Source organism: Amblyomma maculatum, chromosome 1, assembly GCF_055883805.1.
Source record: "Amblyomma maculatum isolate TAMU_Amacu chromosome 1, ASM5588380v1, whole genome shotgun sequence".
In the NCBI taxonomy this organism is placed as follows: Eukaryota; Metazoa; Arthropoda; class Arachnida; order Ixodida; family Ixodidae; genus Amblyomma; species Amblyomma maculatum.
The window spans coordinates 455246699-455256450 of record NC_139344.1 but is presented as its reverse complement, the minus strand read 5'-3'; the positions used below and the strand labels follow the sequence as shown (position 1 = coordinate 455256450).

The 9752-nt window shown below is 45.7% G+C and overlaps 2 non-coding genes across 2 annotated transcripts; both read left to right on the top strand.

Annotated features, from left to right (window-relative positions):
• Positions 1-8246: 8246 nt before the first annotated feature.
• On the top strand, positions 8247-8317 carry TRNAG-GCC (transfer RNA glycine (anticodon GCC)). Its single transcript has one exon. It is a non-coding gene; the product is annotated as a tRNA-Gly (tRNA).
• Positions 8318-8581: 264 nt separating this feature from the next.
• Positions 8582-8652, top strand: TRNAG-GCC (transfer RNA glycine (anticodon GCC)). Its single transcript has one exon. It is a non-coding gene; the product is annotated as a tRNA-Gly (tRNA).
• Positions 8653-9752: the final 1100 nt, after the last annotated feature.

Sequence of the window (9752 nt, the reverse complement as noted above, 5' to 3'; positions counted from 1 at the left end):
GCAAGCAAGATCAGATTTTACTCTGTGTGGGAGTATTCAGTTTACTCCTTTCGCGCTAATAAAGACGACAAGACGGCAATGAAATTATCTTTGCACTAAATAATCTATAGACGACTGTTCAAACTAAGGTCAAGCTCCTGCAAGTGTGTCTCTTACGGCAGTATTATTTTGGAGAGAAAGCGGCGCCAGAGTAGCCAGAAATGTCCCTTAGATTCGGGCTGAAGGTGAAATTGGAGCAACAAGTTTTAAGGATTTCTCGCTTCGTTAATATATTTCACACTCCCTCTCGCTTTTGTTGGGCTGTAGAGTCTTTTTTAAGCAAGTGAATTGTAATGGGTGCACCAGGTGGCGCAGGTGTAGCGCAGATATAGGTGGCGCAGGTATAGGAAAAGAACTAGGAAACTAACTAGTAAGTATGCTGGTGAAAAGGACGAAGAAATAGAGAGCGTTAAGCAGCAGGTGATAAGCACGGAATGTAAAAATTGCATAAATTATATGGAAAAGAAACAGAGTGTGGAATTATACCGAAAGTGGAAAATCCAGATCAGGAAAGAAGTTTTCTTTGATAACTCAAGAGGCAGCGCCCTACTTTTGGATATATCTTTTAGATTTATGGATATATCAGGGTGCCTTAGAACACGCACCTGCAAAAAAAAAAAAATTAGCCATCAAGATGACACATGTGCAATATGTGGTACATCCACAGAAACAATTAACCATCTTATACTCGAATGCGATGGTACCTATCCGGAAGTCGATGCAGGAGCAGTCAGTCTTCCTGAGGCCGTGGGGTTTAGAGATACCAGTGGCCGGGTGAATGAACCTGCGGTGGAAGCTAGCAAAAAACGTTTGGAAGATTGGTGGCGTAATAGCAGAAAAGTAACATAATGTCAGTAATTTTGGAAAAAAAAAAATCAATAAACTGAATCATGGTATCGTTAACTGATTTAAAACAATAATTAAGATATAGGGGAAAAATGAGCATAGTAGCAACTGCTACCACGCCGTTCCTATATTTCATCCACCGATCCATCCATCCATCCAAAGATTAAAAAAAAATCGAAGGAGTAAGCGCTTTCATTTACCCAGCATTGTCAATAGTATTATCCGAGTTTTTTTGCAGATCACTAACGCATGTTATGCTATCATATCTGGGCTTTATGGTGGCCAGTGTCTGGCATGGAATGGATGTTTTGTCGCCAAATACAGAGGACTACAGAAAGAAACAATCATTAGACAATCAGCGCTCTTGCCGCATCCGTCTCCTTCACTCGTCTTGTGCATTTCTCGCTGAAAAATGCTTTCTATTTACCAAGGCCTACTAGCCCGTCTTTTTACTTCTAATAGTTATCTAGGACATGCTTCCGCAAATCTTGCTTTTGCCGCGATAACTGCTTACTTCGCATTTGCAACGAAATGCTTGGGCCCCGAAAGCAGTACTTAACGTGCAACTTGCGGGTTGCTTCTGCTCATGGAAGCCATAGGTCCGAGCTGAGTAATTTCTGTTTTAAGGTATTGCAGCCTTGAGGCCATACATTTCTTTACATTTCCTTCTAGAGAGCTTGATGCGGATTACACACCACTATTGCTAGCTTAACAAGATACAATAATAATGTCTGGAGCAATGGGTTAAAAAATTAGGTGCTGAATAACACATCTATTGATGCATTGTGATTGCCCAAAGAGACCCCTTGCGAAATCCCAGCCATCTATTCGCGCTGCTCTTAATACCCTTTCTTGATATCCTGCCCTAACCCCTAAAATGCACTGCTAGTGTCTGACCGCATCGGGTTTCATTTACGCATGCTCAGTTTATTTTCATCGCTCGCCGCTGAAAGAAACCGCCACCACTGAAACAGCAAACGCCGGTCAGTGCCATCAGCGTCCTCCTTCCTAAGGCAATGTTCACCTTGGGAGGGAACAGCTGTGCAAACACCTGAGCGTGGGCTTCTATTGCATAGTGTTCTTGTATCACCTGTCGGATGGCTCCACGGTGTTTGATACAGGGTTTTAGAGTTCGCGCCGCCGTCACGACTGCCATGCCATCGCTTGAAAAGAATGCAGACATTATGTGCAGCAGCGACGCAAAGCGGGAGACTAGTTGCAGTGTACCTGTAGCAGTCGACATTAAAGCGTTATAACTCGTGCTGCGAGGAGGCGCTACCACTATGAAGGCTGGGCTACTAGTTCCTGCTGTTTCGAGAAGCGAATTTCTTACATTTGTGTTTACGACACTTCTCACTTGTAGCACTCATCGAAACTGCAACACGGACACGCGTGGTAATTTGCCTCCCATTCAACTTAATGACCTTTTGAACGTACAATTATTTTACATGTGCCCAAAGTGGCCATCAAGTATTGTGATAAAACTTAAATAATATGGAATGGTATTTCAATGGCCCCAAGAAAGACAGAGCATGACAGAAGCCCGCAGACACTGCATTCAGCATATTGTTACATTAGGCCATGAATGCACTGATATGCGCACGAGGAAGGAGGAAGAAGAATCTCGTGAGTTTTGAAGAAAACGACGTTCGAGCAGTGTCGGCTGGTGCCTGGTTGATGCTGCTGTGTTCTTGTGTGCTGTGTGCTGCGTTATCTTGGACTAATCCGTTGGCCTTATCTTGCCACGTATCATCTTGGTGGAGGTGACTAAAGATCCCCTTGCGCACAGAATGAAATAAAAGAGCAAAATAGCACTGAAAAAGATAGATTTGCGCAGTGGTCGCCACCTACCTGGGCTCACAACAACGTCAGCAACGACCACTATGACCTCCGAGGCAGCCCCTACCATCGCAGCAACATCGGCTCAGCCAGTGGTGCTCACGAAGGTCCGCCACTTTCCCATCTTTAATGGCGAAGACAAGCCGGACGTTAACGACTGGCTAGGTGAGTACTAGCGCTGCAGCAGAAACAACCACTGGGACGCGACCATTATGCTGGCGAGCATAATCTTATATCTGGCGGGAACAGCTTGGACGTGGTTCCAAATTCACTAGCAAGAGCTAGCGACCTGGGATATTTGTAAACAAATGCTTCATGACGTGTTCGGGAAGCCGATTGGGCGGGCTCTCGGAGCAAAAATAGATTTTTCTACTCGCACCGAATCCCCCACGCAGTCCTCCCTCGCCTATATTCAAGACGTGCTTTCGTTGTGCAGCAAAGTGAACAGCCCCATGCCAGAAAGTGACAAAATAGGGCTTATCCTCAAGGGTATAGCGGATGATGCGTTCAACACCCACTTCCGCGTGGATTGCTCAACCGTCGACTCGGTACTACAAGCCTGTCAAACATTCGAGCAGGCTAAACAACGACGTCGCGTACGTCGCTTTCATTGTCTTCCGACCACGGCGGCTACATCATCCTGCGCTGACCTGGCGGCTTTGCAACAGCCTTCTCATCCAGCGAATATGACTTGTGTCATCCGGGGACAACCCGAGGCCTAGGATCCTGCACCACTCACGTCTCCGCCGTCCGACACCGTGGCCATGATACAGGCCGTTGTGTTCCAGGAACTTGCCAACGTCGGCCTCTCCGTCATTCCCGTGCCGCCACCTCCACCAACGCAACCTGTTCCTGTAGTGGCTGTTGCTACCGCCAGCCAGGCTTCTCCACGTCACTACCTTAGCCGCAATCCTTCAGAGTGGCGCACGTCAGACGACAGGCCAATTTGCTTCATTTTCTGTCGCGCCGGCCACACATCGCGTTATTGACGTAGCCGTACCTTCTTCGCCCCTCGCTCTTATTACAATGCCGACCATCGATACAACAATGGTCCTCGACGCTTCCCTGCCCAATCAGAGGAGCCCTGCTCCGCCTATGATGGACCTGGACGTTACCTTCCTCAAACAGATCTGCCTCGCAACAAACCGTCCCCACTGCCCGTCGCTCCAGCCGATCTCCATCCCCACTGGCTCGTCGATCCCGTTCACCGGTGCCTCGCCGTAGCTCCTCCCCATCATACGCCGGCACCTACTCGGGAAACTAGCGAGTGCAGCGCCCAGGAATGACGCTGCATTACCGACCCGCACTGTCAACTCGGAACTGACCCCCAAACACAGACGTAACCACATTGACATTTTGTGGACGGAATCTCAGTTTCTGCCCTTATTGACACTGGAGCCCATATTTCAGTGCTTAGTTCGTCGTTCTACCAGCGCCTTAAAAAAAGTTCTTACGCCCGCTAACACCTCTACAGTTCGTGATGCTTATGGAACCCCAGCTTCCTTTTGACAGCCTGCTCCCTTCTGCCGCAACTGCCAGCTCATATGCTCGTGACGCTATAGCCCGAGCCGATGCTGCCCGCGTTGTTGACGCAACCGATTCGCAGCCTCCCAGCATTCCCAGAAACGTCGCTGTGATTCCTGTCATCGCAACACCCTTTATTCTTGCGGCTCTCTCGTGTTAATTTGGACCTTAGCTCGCCGCGTTGGCCTCTCGGAAAAACTTTTGCCCCGTTATAAAGGACCCTACCGTATTTTACGTTATGTGGCTCCAGTGAAATACGAAATTGGGCCCTTCCATCCCGCAACGCATACCTCTACACCACGCACCGAGACGGTCCATGTTGCACGCCTCAAGCCGCACTTCACGGACCCTGGTATCGACGATAATACGCACCGGTACGGAGCTTTTTACCCGGCGCGGTAGTATTACATTAGGCGGTACATGCACTGATATGCATATATAAAGAGGGAGGAAGAAGACGACGTTCGAGAAGTTTCGGCTGGTGCCTGGTTGACGCTGCTGTGTTTCTGTGTGCAATGTGTTGCGTCATCTTGGACTACTCCCTTGGCCTCACCTTGCCACTTATCAATATATTTAACTCACTGACGCGCCTACCCAGACGTCATCGAAGGCTTTCAAAAAAAAATTCTGAGGGCACTGTGGAATGTGCACTCCAAAAATACGGAACTCTTGGCGTTGCTGGTGCACACGGTGCATCAAGTTTGCTCTCATTATCGCTATCAACTGATGTCCCATCATTATCATTGCTACTGTCATCATTGTCATTATAACTTATTGCAGTCATTTTCATTGCTACTATCATTCCCATTGTAGACAAGAAGAGTTATGATTCGCGTTTCACAATCCCGGGCGTGGCGCAGGTAGTAAAGCGGTCGTCTGTGATCCGAGGATGGAGGTTCCGTTCCCGGTTGAGGCAGGATTTGTATTTTTCTAATGGCTCATCAGGATAATTCACGAGTGATACATCAGTGCACATATTCAATGCATAGATCTCATGCACAATTCGGCGCAAAGATCTAGCACACAGCTCTCGTGCACTGGATTTCATTCCATGCGCCTAGAAAGGATTTTTCCTTAAATTTCCGCATCAGCTAAGCTAACAAATAATTGTTCTGCAGACAGAAGCAACGAGCAGTCATCAAAAAGCCTCTTGCTGTACAAGAAAGGAGCACATGAGAACGTTGCCACGAATGCCCTAGTGAAGCTTGGCAACGGTGGCCGGATGGGCAAATGGATAAATACTACGTAAGTGTATTCGGTTCTTAATGTCAACTGAGGAAGTATCCGGTTGATCAGAATCTATCCATTCGCGAGTAGGCTCATTTTGGCCTCAGTTTGTTCAGCAATTGATCACGCAGACCAGCTGGGGACTTACATTTTTATACAAGATGAATAGAGTTTAAGACAGCACCTCTTCTTTGAGACAGCGTACAGCACCCCTTGAGGTGCGTGCATGACATCTTTGGGAGGCGGCCATAAAGGCTCGCTAAGCTCTAGAACAGGGTCAGAGTAATACCACCAAGGCCTTCGTAGTTACTTTTGCGCACCAGCACAGCCGTTGTCAGCTTGCACTGCCGTTACAGATAAGCAAGTCCTTTTCTACACGCAAATACATCGCGTAATGGTTGCGCACGTGGTTCGCTTTTGAAATTCTCCAAATATTCATTTCGAAGCGCACAAGGTTGCTTAAAAAGCGTTGGAGCAACTAAGATGAGAGCTACCATTAATAATTTAATTTTCAGAAGCAACTGGGACGTGCTTCTGTGCATAAAGAAGGTCTGAAACCAGGGGGAAAAACCATAACAGTCAAGACCAAAGATCATTAAGCGGCATCAAGCGCATGCTGAATAAAAAAGAGAGGACCTTTAACGGCAGTCAAAAACATGTTTGCAGAAAATGCAGGCGTTTCAGCAGTTTGTCAATACTACAGTCCCCCAGTGGTGCTTATGCGCTTGACAGGCTTCACGGAGGGAGGGAAGAAATTGTTGCTGCGGTGAGATTCTAAATATAAAATGGAGGCAGTGGCAAAGTGCTACATATAGTGGCTGCAAATATGCGGTACACGAAAAAGTACTGGTCTTGAAACTCCGGTTGCGCATTATCTGAAGTCATGAAGCCTTGTAACGCTTAAATATATATATATATATATATATATATATATATATATATATATATATATACAAAAAAATGCATGCTATTCTTTCGCCATGAAGAAACTGTAAACTTTCATGTTCCACTTTGTTCACTGGACTATAAAAAAAGACTGCCGACGCGATTCCATGAACCAAATAAAGCTTATTATCTCTAACGCTCTCTGCGTTCAAGTCACTTATGAGACAGACATCTTAGAAAGTATTTTTTTGGATCATTTCGGATTTTTTTTGAAGAAATTTGTCTCAATACATTCCCACCAGAATTCATTTTGAATCAATTTTCCTAAACTCCAATGATCCGAAAAAATACTTTCTAAGATGTCTGTCTCATAAGTGACTTGAACACAGAGAGCGTTAGAGATAATAAGCTTTATTTGGTTCATGGAATCGCGTCGGCAGTCTTTTTTTATAGTCCAGTGAACAAAGTGGAACATGAAAGTTTACAGTTTGTTCATGGCGAAAGAATAGCATGCATTTTTTTTTGTATTCGTATCGAGAGATTAATATACAGGCGCTGTTTTGGATTCACCGTCATAAATGCCGAAACAGAAGTAGCATTCAAACTTCCGTAGTTCAAGGTCTCAGAAGAAAAAAAAAAAGAAGCTGGTGAGGGGTATCCCACGTGTACCTGCTAAATGTAAGCAATGTTTAAAAAAAATGATGGCGCTGTTTTCGTCCAGTGGAGGAAACTGCACATTTGGAGATTTGCGCGGCCTATATCTTTCTCCATACGTATCTTTCTCCAAATGCTGATCAGCCAACGTTTTATTAACGGCTTCAAAAACGAGAAATCCTTACAGAAGTGGTCGACTTCCAGAAGAGCTGGCTGTAATGTTTGCGCTAAGCTCCCAATCATACGTAAACAAGTATTTATTACTGGTTTTAAATGATGAATTTTCAATTTAATAGCTGACACATGAGAACCCTACCACGTTAACATCCAACGGCGCATATCGGAGTTCAATATCCGCTTTTTTCGTTTGAGCGCTTTATCCTACAGAGCATTTCGTGCTCAATGGGTGATATATAATAACTAGCAGCTGGTCACTCAGTCAGCTTCCTTTAAAAGGCTTCAAGCAAACCTGCAAGGAGGTAACTTATATGTCTAGCAATACAGCCAGCTCTTTTTGACATTGGCCTGCAATTTTTGCATTCAGGATTTGTTCCCCAAGCAAATAATTAAACATTTGGATAATTATGCTTTACTTGCGTATTATGCATTATTATGTATGTATTAACTTTGGAGAACGAAAATACCGTAGATAAGGCTTGCATGGGACACCTGTTACAAAGTCGTTTCTCAAGGTACTATGTCTTGTACTTCGAATGCATGCTGAGGAGGTTAAAAAGCAAACATATACTCTATTGGAATGTCCGGGCACTGGTCACCCAGGGTCATTTGGGACCGCTTTCTTAACGCATTGCAAGTTCTAAGCTGCAAACTTTCAGCAAGCTTGTGCGTACCTGCTATAAAATGCGGCAGCTTCATGCGAAAATATATCAATATACCTAGATAGGGGAAAGGATAAACAGTAACAATTACAAGGAAGCAGATTGCTAGTTAACAATAGAAGGAAAGGGCGCGCCTTGTGCGCGAATAGTTCTCTGAAAAAAAAAATAAAAAAGTCAAAAGTGATATTCAAAAGTGGACGAGAGCAGCAGAACAAAAGAGACGCCAGCATACAGTACGTTTTTCCTTGTAGTATAACCACCTGTGCCGCTACAGCGATCCGAAGCTGGCCTGAAAAGCAGCTGTTGCCGGACGCATGCACGAAGTGACCGTATATAGGCTACGCAAGTCTCCGCATGGACGCTTGTTCACCCCTTTTTACCCCACGTAAAAGCGCGTCGGTGGTTCAGTGGTAGAATACTCGCCTGCCACGCGGGTGGCCCGGGTTCGATTCCCGGCCGACGCATTTTTATTTTCTAGAAAACACTATGGGTCCGAAGTAGGGTGGTCATGTAGTAAAATAAACTATGAAAATATATAATTATTAGTGTACCATTTTAAATGGGTTGGTAAGAAGTGTCACCTAGCTCCTCATGCATCGAGTGCTCAATATTTGTTTTACATTGATTATTTTCTCTGCACAGTCATCACTACTTCCTTGGATTTTTCCAGCAATCCTCAAGTCTCCTCTTGCTTCCACTGTTAACCGGCTATTCCGTTCTGGATAAGCGCGTCGGTGGTTCAGTGGTAGAATACTCGCCTGCCACGCGGGTGGCCCGGGTTCGATTCCCGGCCGACGCATTTTTATTTTCTAGAAAACACTATGGGTCCGAAGTAGGGTGGTCATGTAGTAAAATAAACTATGAAAATATATAATTATTAGTGTACCATTTTAAATGGGTGGGTAAGAAGTGTCACCTAGCTCCTCATGCATCGAGTGCTCAATATTTGTTTTACATTGATTATTTTCTCTGCACAGTCATCACTACTTCCTTGGATTTTTCCAGCAATCCTCAAGTCTCCTCTTGCTTCCACTGTTAACCGGCTATTCCGTTGTGGATAAGCGCGTCGGTGGTTCAGTGGTAGAATTTTTTTTTTTTTACTCGCCTGCCACGCGGGTGGCCCGGGTTCGATTCCCGGCCGACGCATTTTTATTTTCTAGAAAACACTATGGGTCCGAAGTAGGGTGGTCATGTAGTAAAATAAACTATGAAAATATATAATTATTAGTGTACCATTTTAAATGGGTTGGTAAGAAGTGTCACCTAGCTCCTCATGCATCGAGTGCTCAATATTTGTTTTACATTGATTATTTTCTCTGCACAGTCATCACTACTTCCTTGGATTTTTCCAGCAATCCTCATGTCTCCTCTTGCTTCCATTGTTAACCGGCTATTCCGTTGTGGATAAGCGCGTCGGTGGTTCAGTGGTCATTCTACTTCCGGCCACCGGCGTGTACGGACGCAGAATGATGAGCTCCGGCGGAGCGGCGATTGCGGCCCAGGCTGGCCGCGGTAACAGGCTTGAGGAAAACGACGATAAGGAATATCAGATTATTTTGCCGCATCTGCCCACCGGACGTGTTGTTTTCAACACAGTTTTTTTGCACGGTGACGTACGAGTGCGACCCTTCAGGGTTGAAGATTTCCGGGACGCCCTGGCCAAGATTGGTACGCTCCCAGACGTGGTGGCCTTGGGGGCTTACCAAATAAACCATGTCTGGGCGGTGACTTTGAACAGCACGGAAGCAACCAAGCGGCTGCTAGCATTCAAGGAACTTCAAGTGAAAGGTCGACGGTGTATCGTCATTGACCCGGAGGACCAACAGGTGAAGCTACGGCTCCACTGGATGTTGCACGGCGTGGCGGATGAAGATATCCGAACAGCTTTTGCGGCGTTCG